Genomic DNA, 11,035 nt, shown 5'->3' with positions numbered 1-11,035 from the left:
ATGAGGGAATTCTCTCTTGTCACAAGCCCCAAAATAACCATGCGTCAACAATATAAATTATCTGTGAGCCTGATGGTGGTTGGATCATCGCAGGTCCTCCCCTTCAGTGAACATGAGGATATCTCGCCTCATCAAACGGGTTAGGGCTAGAACCCCCTTGTTCAAAACAAGGAGGTCAAAGTCCTTTAAGAGGAAAGGTATATCATAAGCCACTGGCATTAATCGAAGATACTTAGGCTAAGATTTTAAATAAGAAATATTCAGGGATGAGCTAATTAACATCATTCTTACTTCAGTACAAATTTTCAAGCAAGTACTCAGCAATACTCAGTACTCACCTTAACAATAGTATCGGTATTTTTAATTACTTGGTATAGAGACAAACTGTGCCAGCATTTAAAATATCTTACAACTGTTTAATACAAGAAAACTGCCCATATTTCATATCGTCCAATTCAATTTGTTCTATCTGTGTGTGACTACATGCATGTTAAGATATTTAAAGCCCTATGATGATACTCAGAATGCTGTTCTTTGAAACTTCACAAGACTACGTTAGCAGTAATCAGTAGAAAATGAGTTATAAGGTATCCATTTCTCAGTAAATATCTCAAGAACTGACCAGCAGTATTAAATAATGTACAATTATTTTCTAATGACACATGACATTTAATAAAATTGTTTATCTATAACTACTTTACTTAACGTTTACACTAGTGTCTTAGATACATGTTGAATTTTAGTTTCGATAAGATTTTAAAAGCAGTATAAGAAAGACGAACTTCCCAAAAACTCTTTCTCTTTGTGTTGGCATGTCCCGGCAGTTGCCGCACACATACCAGCGTGGAGTTTAATCCTTTTCTCGGTCTCGTGGGCACCATCTCCAGGTTGATTGCCCGGGGCTGCTAAAACAAGCAGCACACGCACTGGCTTTGTCACACTCTCTGGCACACTAATTGCTGCCTGAAGTTGCGGCTTTGTCAGTTTGCTCACTTGTTTCTAAAGATAATTTAACAATATAACACGTACAAAATTGCAAATAAAATAGGCGACTGACTGACTTGCATTATTGTTCAGCTTATAAACAATTATTTCAAAATAATGCTACCATGGTCATATTTCGATCGCAAATTCGGACTCTATTTGACCTATATTGTAAAGAACCCTAAACACAAAACAAAGTCGTTTTTGTTAAAAGAAGCAAAAAGATTTTGAATTATAACTATTCAAGTACAAATAGCATACTGTCACCCATTCTTTCTGTTTCGCTAGAACTTTTCAGCTGTCCTCTCCGATCGTTGGTTTTTTTGGACCGGCGAGTACCAGTTGCTGGGTTTCTTTCTTTTGTAGGCAGCTCTTCCGGAACTTCTCTCTTTGTAACGCCTAGCAACAGTACCTGATTATATCCATGAATATTAAATACTTACTTTTGATATAATAATGGATAAATAATAAAGGGGACCATAATGAGTAAAAGTATGAAAAATCTGATCTTGTTTCACCAGTTTGATTTCACATCATGTATAGTGACATTGAAGAGGCAAAATCAAAATTGTGTCATCTTTACATCAGATTTAATTCATCAAAAACACTATTGATAACAATAAATTAATTATGTTTCACCACAAACCATTCTGTTATATATGGCGCATATTCATCACCAAAAGAGGTATTCCTAAGTATTATTGTTAACGATCATTTATTACGATGCATAGGTGACGGAAGCTATGTGGCATAAATTCAATATCAAAGAAAGAGCTTGAATTACGTGCAATTTGATACTTTAAGCAAATATTAGTACAATATGATATTTTTTGTTTCTCTTACTATGTTCCTAATAGTAAAAATGCTTTTGGAACATGTACATGGCGATTAAAGCATACATTGCATATTTCAGAGGCTGTTTAGGTTCTCATTATTCATTTTTGTTGTAAAATGACGTGTCGGTATTAACTTTGAATAACACTGATACGAACACATCAAACAATTGCAGTACTTGACCAGATGGAAAGTAATAAATAACTACAAATACATTTACAAAAAGCAAGGATTTATTTTAAATAAATGTCATTATTTAAATTGAATATAATTCGATACTATGGAAAAGAAAGTAGAGATGGAGGGACAACTAATAGTTCTCGAGAGATAAAATAAACGATGGTTGTAGTCGTATGGGCAGGTACTGATAAGTGAGATTATAAATAAGTATAGTGGTTATGTGTAATTTATTAGTGCAATATAGTTTACTTAATAAGTAGCAATAACTGCATGACCTTGTATTTTACGCTTTCATACTGCACAATGTTAATACGATCCCTCACTCCAATGGATATAACTCCCGCAAACATTTATACTAACTGCTGAAAACGGTACCAAAATAATAATTTCATTCTGCGAGTCAATATAAAATGGGTCTAAGTTTTACAAGCATTTTTATTTTAATTTGCCGTTTCCTGACGGTTTTGGGACATTTTGACTGATATTTTATACTTCCGTTTTCGGCTATTTTAAGAACCGTTTTGATCGTCAATGACTTAACAAGCATACATTGACGTCTCCTGCATCGGTGGGTATAACTTTTATGAACTATTATGTAGTGTTTCGGTTTTTATTTTTTCTAAACTAAATCTCGGGATCAAACATGCTGATTTACATGTCCAAATCGAAAGAGAACACCAATGCATCATCGAAATTCTGAAAATTCAATCATTTTATCTACAAAGTGAAAGCATCCAATTGATTCAGTAATCTATCGCATTCTCCCGCAACGGCTATTTATAAACTCATCGTTTCTGAGAGTGGCCAAAAGTAAGAACAATTTTATGACTCATAAGGCATGCAAACTTACAAGCCGAGAGCATCCGAATTAAACCAAGGAAGTAATTCTTGTTTACTTAAAATGCCAACCTCTGTAAATAGTAAATCATTTTGAGTAAAGATTGGGGTAGGTTTATGCATATCATGCTTTTTCTTTCGTGTTGTCAATTCTTGTGCATGCAATCTGGTCTAATTTTTTATAACTCAGGTACATTAGTCAATTGCAATTGTTTATATTTTCAAATTGGATATTGTGATCGGTTTTAAAGAAATCAACAGACTGGGTTCTTTATCTATCTGGTCACTTTCAGTTTTAAAAAAAGTTTCTGCTTCAATTTCAAAAAATGATCAGGCATATTATGATGAAAAGTGAACAATTTTATCATATTACAATTTTAATACAACAATCAGGTGACTGTGCAAATGTTTTTAATGATAGACAGGATGTGTGCTTGAATGCTTAAATACTAATTAATGACTAAATGGAAATTTGACAGTTATTTTTATGTGTTCCATTCTAAAACATAGATAAACATCTTTTAAGTTATAGTTAATTTGTTCAGCTCCATGCCTCCTCCAATGATCCCAATGCCAGGACTTGTGCTTGAACTGCTCAAAAATAAACTAATGACTTTATGAAGATTTATTCATTTTTATTTTTTATTAAAGCCATTCCAAATAACTAATTAAAAATATGTCAAGCTGAAGTTCTTCTGTGTTTATGCGCATGTTTCTGTCAATGGTATTGCCCGACAAATCCATTTTTATTAATTTAAAAGAGCTCGACAACCAAAACTCTATTCAACAAATTACAACGCCAAGTTTCCATTAAGTGTTTTATTGGTTATATCAATTAAGTGGGTTAATAAAATAATTCAGGCTGCCTTACATATAGGCATTTCACATTTAAAATTAAGAAAGTAAGCATTTTTTTAATCTTCGAAACAGTTAATTGGATGCCTTCCCATTGTAATTGGATATAATTCAAAATTGATCATTAAGTAACTTATACTTTGATAATGATGGGACAAATTCAAATCTCAACACATCAATGATTTAACATATTACTTTCAGGAAACATTTTTATGTTCATTATACTTTCATTCTACAATCACTCTCTGTAAATATTATTCAACTTTTCAAACATCATTACTCTTTTCAAATTGATTGGAATTCCTGTTATGATATCAGTTCAATTGCTGTCATTTCTTTTCAACTCTGCTGTCATTTTTTTTCCAACTCAATGTTGTGTTTGAAATGATTTGAAACTTCATATTTTATTGGCTGTTGTAACTTTTTCAACAAAATCTTGTGAGTATATATTTTAACAATTTATTAAGTCTGTAAATTCATGCATGGTGAGTTTTGTTATTTATCGGTATTTTTCCCTTCTTTTTATTTGATCTTTTCTTCCTTTCAGTGAGATATAAAGCCATATCATACATTCATTTCATTCAAATTCAGCCACTCAGAGAGATGGAAAGGATTGCAAAGCTGAGTTTTACTTTCAGTTTTACTCTCACCTGACTGATGCAGATACAGTAACCTACTTGCATGTTCAAATTGTATATTTTTTGTCCTATCAAAAATATAATATGGTCCTTTATGAGGAATTAGTTGGAAAGAAAAGATAAATTATAAATATCATAAAAGTAATTTGCTATACAAAAAGTGGACAAAAATGTTGAACAGAATGAAGTTTTGAATTAGAAAATCCCTACTTATCTCTATGTATGTCAACTGTATTATGATCATATGTGATAACATGATGTATTCCCTTAATTAATTGTGTTAAAACCTTTTTACACTGTATGTTTACATTTTTATATGAATGTTGCCATATACACTGAATTCATGTAGTTCCTTTTGTATACATGTGTATTGAAATCAAAACATTCCTTTGTTATATCTTTAGGTTCATGAAAAAAGGCCAAAAAAAATCCAACATGGAGCCTTACTAAATCAACTTGGTGTAATTTGACAATTAAAATTCTTCAGAATTCGACGGTGGTTGTACCATGCAGCACTCAAGTGTATAAAATTTGGTTTGAAACAGAAATGTCGTCCTGTAGTTTGTTTCTAAACAATTAGTAGTATGTATTCGTGTTGATAGTTACCATGTCAATTCAGAAAATGAGTCAATTTTTAAACAGTTACCATGGTAGCCAGAGTCTAGTGTTCTAGGGAAACTGTCAATGTTGTCTTAAATTTATTTACTTTTAAAATTTGCTGACAATGTCATTCTTATATTTAATTGTTAAGAATTGCTTAGTGGTGATAAGTTCACGTTTTTAACAATTGTCAGGAAAATCAATACAAGATATACTTACAGAATTTTCCTGTTTAACATAAAATGATGTTTCTTAGCATTTTTTTATTTTTATTGAATGGTTACCATAGCAACTATTTTTTTGTTTGCCTTAAACCTTCCTATTTATAATACTATTCATTGTGAAAATGCAAATGTTCATCAGTGAATGTAAGAAAATAAATGTTCTGTAACTTTTACTTTATTGTTAGCTCATGCTTCAAAATATGCGGCATTTTTAAAATTTCCTAAAAATAACAAAAATAATTATCGTGAAATGTTCTCCTTAAAACATTATTTTAACTCTGTTTTTAGAAATTTGTATTAAATTTAAAGAAAATAAAGAAAATATTTTGTTTACATTTCTTATTTCATTTAAATTCAGAGGTTGTGAATTTGACCTATTTGGCAGAAAAAAAATATAAAAATGTAAAATTAAAAGAGCCATAATTCTGTCAAACTCTGATGGATTTTTAAAAGATATGCATATTTGAGTTTGTAATGACCAAACCTTTAAAATGGTATATCACTTGACTATACCACATGAAATTATTTATTTACGTTGTTATTGCTATCAATAGTTTATATAGTGAATAACATTTGATATTGTTTTCCTGTACGTTGAATTAACGATGAATAATGTATTTAATGCAACAACCAGGTTACTTATCGCAATGAGTTATTTGTGACTGTCTATATGTGCATTAATATAACCATTTTTAAGAATCTATTACATCAATTACATAATGGTTGAACTTTCGGACAGCCTTAAAACAAATGCCTATTTGTAACAATAATACTTTAATAAAGTCCTATAGACTTTCGAACGTCAGATTATATACATATTTTCTTTTCCATATCATTTGATTTACATGGGTTTGTAGTCACTGTAAGGGTTTTCATAGAAACTTGCAACAAATTGCGCTTCAATCAAAACAAAATGATGAAAATAATAACTAAATTGCAAAGCGGAAAACGTGAAAGAAAAACACACAAATATATAATAAAGTCAGAAAAAATCTATGTCCTTTAATTTATCGTATTTGGTCAGTACACAAATTGAACATACTTGTAGTTAGTTATTTGAGAAGACAGAGAGCAAAACCACACAGTTTGATAAAACCTAACACATTTCTGGGTTTCAGAGCGAAACAGTTTGTAAATAGTCCCAACAATTGCACAGTAATGATAGAACATTTCGTGTCTTGGTCAAAAATAAAAAATAGCATGTGCTTGATCAGATAACTAGCATACATAGTATGTAACAACTTAAGATTCAATTATAGATATCTTTATCGAAACGTCGTAAATGTGAATACATATCACAAAACAAAAGACTATTAGTAAATAGGGGTATAGTAAGTTCTATTTGACAGACATAGTTTGTAACATCAAATCATTCGATGACAAATGGACAATGTCGTTTTGTTTTCGCAATGCTTGTGGCTAAGGCAAGACCTATAGTTGACTCGTGTGTAATGAATTAATTTATCGTTAACAAAACAAACTCATATAATGGAAGAACGAAGGTTTTAATTGTAGCTCGAACATTGTGAAACACAACCACAAACTAATCGAGTTAAGATGATAAGTCGTATATAATATGCAAAAGAAAGCCTTATATCAGAACCTAAACATTTGCGAAAGGTTTCAACAAAAAAAGGAAATATCAACACATAATTCGAGGAAAAAAAGCTATTTTTAAACATAAAAAGCATATCAAAATCTGTTACTTACACCTTTTTCGTATTTATTTCAAAACCAAAAGTCATCATGTTTAAATATTTATAATATCAGTGAAAAAAACAATAGTTTTATTGCAGCAATTAACAACACAAGAACAAACAGAATAGAAGTGACAAAATAATCGAATATAGGACTTTATACTAGTATAAAGAGCAACGCCTTAATCACGTTAAATAAGTATTCAACGACCAGTTACATTAATCTTCTGTAAATTTATGAATTGAGCCTGGACTCATTTAAAGCACGCTTGTTAACAACGACGAACTGTATATGCTAAAATGAACAGCAAGTTTTCTGATCTGTTCTGCTGTGCTCTTTTCTGATAAAGATATTTTAAATACAATACATACGCAGAAATTGCATGTAATAAAATACGTTTAAGCAAAACTCTCTAGTACAGTCTTTTTTTCTTACCTTTTCGAAGTATATTAATGCTTCTTTAATTAATTTATTTTTGGTTTAAGCATTGCTTTTTGTTTGTCTTGTCATTTTACATCTTCTTTTATCTGTTTCTCTATCAATATAAAACTCTCTCATTTTTATGTATGGCAACCACTCCCACTTCTTAAATAGGATTACATGATAACACCATATTTTTACATTTAGTGTGTATATAATTTACTGTGTTGTGTAATGCGGAATATTTAATAATAGTAAAAAAAGTATATAAAATAGTTTTCATCGTTGACCCTTCTGTTACCTTCAACTATATGGCATTCATTTAATATCAATGGAAGAGCTTAAACACATGAAATTTTACAAGGTAGGCAAATGTTTGTAAACTATGATGTTTGTTTTTTAATAATATAGGTTTTATTTGCATTTTAGCATAACATTTTGTAAAGATTTCAAGAGTGTAGGTTCGTACTTATTAGGCCCATACTATTTAAGAATGGTGATTTAATTCAGAGTCGAAAGCTGTGTTTTCTCTTTCTAAAATATTAGCTTTTGTATTTGTAACAATTGAAACTCCATTACTGTGTGTAGTATTTCCACTGAAAAAAACAGGTTATAATAGGTAGGTTTGAATGATGTATTTCTTATAACAATATGATATCATACTTATTACTAAAAGTCCATTTGAGTATTTGATTTGTTTCTGTTTGTCTATGTTACCTTAACCTGGAACATAAATGATACATGTATTTGTGTTTCCATTTTACAAACTTATAAAGATGTCTGAATCCTACGACAGTTTCTAGTCATAACAGAAAAGGGTAAACATGTATGAAACAAAAGCGAATGACATTTGCAAAAATGTGTGTAGTGGCAAAGAAATTAGATCGATAGTTGTGTTCATTTTTTAAATTGTGCTATACATATATGATGTTTTTGGAAGTATGATGTATGTGTAATAACATTCATTAATGAACATAGTATTTTTGTCATAATTTTGACAATGGTAATAAAATACAAGCTTACACACATTTATATTTTGTCCGTAACAATGCAATAGGGAAGTAGTAATATTTATATTCAACAAAACGAAAATTGTTGTTAACTATTGGGGAAAAAACATTTTCACTTTTCAATTAACTATCAAATTGTTTAAATTGTTTACATTCATATACAAATTCATAGGCTAATGTTTATAACATCTGATTTATATTTCTCTCTTTTTGATAACAAATTAAAAGCTCCTGCAATTTATTACGAATAACGCATATACATCACAAGTAACGGACATTCTTTGATTAATTTAATAAATTGAATATTGTGTGTTTTTGCAGATATTGATAAGGCAAGTTGACATACCATGGTCAAACTGAAAAACCATCATCAAAATTAATGAATAAACAACATAAGAAAATGGTATAGTTAGAAATGCGTTTCATCTATTTAAATGAAACATGATTAGGATATGTGACTAGGTCTAGGTAAAGTCCGGTCGTGAATACTTATTGATTTAATTTATTCGGAAAAACTCTAACAAATACATAGTTAAAAGCTATGAAGTCTCAATTATTACAATAATTGAAGATACATGACTGTAAAATCGCTGAAAACAGAACTTGTATTGAAAATGTTGATCAATTTGTAAGGTAAAAAATAATTAGTGGACAAATAATCTAATTCGTTTTTAAAATATTACACATAAAATAATGTCACAAAATTGCATATTGATCGAATTTTAACTTTGGATAAACCGTTTGATTTTGCAGGTTTGAAAATTGAAAATCCAGAACAATCGGTTACAAAATAAAAAGGTGATATGATTGCAGCAATGTAAAAATGAAAGCAATCCAAAACTGTATAATGTTTTCGCGAAAATATTTTTGAAGACTTTGAAGTGTTCAAGATTGTACAATATTTAAAAATATAATCAATTTAAGTACTCACTCATCAGTCGCAGACATTTTATGCAAATGAATGAAGTTAGCCCGAGCAACCGATGTTATTCATCCAAAACATCCGTGATAACGATAAAGTAAGCATTTTTCAACGACAACTTTTCTTTAACTTGAAACTATATGGCGTTCAGTCAGTATCAAAGAAAGGGCTTGAATAACGTGAAATTTGATACCTTTAGCAAATGTTTACACAATTTAACTTTGCTCCTGTCATCATGTTTGTATGAATCAAAATACCTTTGGAACATGTATATGACGATTAAAGCATAAAATTCATACGTAAGGGGCTTTTTATGTGCTAATTTTTTAAATGTTTGTAAATTAATGAATTGGTATAAGTACAGCAGATTTGATAGTAAATCTGACACCATATCGGTATGTATCTATAAACACAGACTTCTATATATCAAAAGAAAGGCTTAGTCTGTAGTTTATAAATATGCATGTTGTAGTTGTGAATACCGTGGTACAACATTGCTTTCCAAGATGATGTCTAACACGGCCGCTAAAACTTATGCGAAGCTTTAACTATTGCCTACATATTCATAATGACTATAAAATGCAATTAATACAGTCAGAACAACATAATAAGATGCATTTATGCATACAATTACGCTAATTGCATGAGTGCTCAAGTTCTGAATATGACCAGACTATCAAGGGAGGTGGACTATATACAGGGCTTATTTACAGCAAAATTTTCGAGTGGCAAATTTAACGATATCTGGCTGGACTACACTCTGGAAGCTACAGAAAATAGTTTTAAAGGACACAGGCGGAATCATTGGTCTAAGATTTAAAGAAGGTGCTTTGGCACATTGGTTTCTCTCAGCATCATTAGCATCCAGATACTAAACTATGTGCCGCAATGATTTCTGTCATCAAATTGAAAGAATAGACCACATCATGCAGACACCAAGGCGAAAAAAAACTAAAATAGAAACGTGAGCACAATTGTATCAGTGTTTGACAGTTCGTTTGTTTAAGACAAAACGTTTACTCGAAGCGGAGTGTTGTCGGAAATCAATAGCATATATGAACCCTAAGGCTTAATTGTTATTGTAGTATTGCCAGGAAGACTCATTCTCAAAGAACTTATGCAAAAGACGATTGATTGGGATAAACCTCTCTCGGACACCAAAACGACGCAATAGGAAAACTTGAAAGTATCTACCGAGAGTTTACAGAACCTAGAAATACCTTGGATGTACTTACCTGTTTCTCTGAGTGTTACCAGGACAAAGGAGCTGCTACATGTTAACTCTTATGCTTCAGAAAAACTTATGCTGCAGCTGTCTACTTGTTAGCGATGTCAGATGACGGTACATGGTCTCATTATTTTGTTCTTGGAAAACCCAAGGTTGCTCCAAAAGGTGGACATAACAATTCCCTGATTGAAACTTTGTGCGGTAGTTTTGGCTGTAGAAGTATTTGATATTGTTTCTGTAAATGTGTCCGTCCACTTTGATATTGTCTCATTTTTCACTGACAGCAAGGTTGTTCTCGGATACATTCAAAACAAGACTCGTTGACATATGTTGGCAATAGCGTTGACAGGATTCTGCGGAGTTGTTTTTATAGCAAACTTGATAGTAACCCAGTAGACTGTGCTACTACAAACTTTGAGACTTCAGGAATTATAGTTGATAGTTTATGGTTTCGTGGTCCAGTTAAAAACAATGCTTAACAGGAAGATGTACCGGATGCTTTCCTTTGATAAATCTTGATGTTAACAAAGAGGTTCGTGCTAAAGTGAACACCTTCGTCACTACCACGTCTGAAAGTTTTTCATTTAGTTCTGGATGTAGCAGAA

The 11,035-nt window shown here is 31.1% G+C and overlaps 1 long non-coding RNA gene across 1 annotated transcript; it reads right to left on the bottom strand.

Annotated features, from left to right (window-relative positions):
- Positions 1 to 229: 229 nt before the first annotated feature.
- Positions 230 to 9,349, bottom strand: LOC128217929 (uncharacterized). Its single transcript, XR_008258297.1, has 3 exons — positions 9,212 to 9,349; positions 1,246 to 1,396; positions 230 to 999 (listed from the first exon to the last, which is right to left on the bottom strand). It is a non-coding gene; the product is annotated as an uncharacterized LOC128217929 (long non-coding RNA).
- Between the last annotated feature and the right edge of the window lie 1,686 nt (positions 9,350 to 11,035).

Source organism: Mya arenaria, chromosome 14 (assembly GCF_026914265.1).
Source record: "Mya arenaria isolate MELC-2E11 chromosome 14, ASM2691426v1".
In the NCBI taxonomy this organism is placed as follows: domain Eukaryota; kingdom Metazoa; phylum Mollusca; class Bivalvia; order Myida; family Myidae; genus Mya; species Mya arenaria.
Note: the sequence above shows the minus strand (reverse complement) of the source record. Positions and strands in the feature narration are given on the sequence as shown.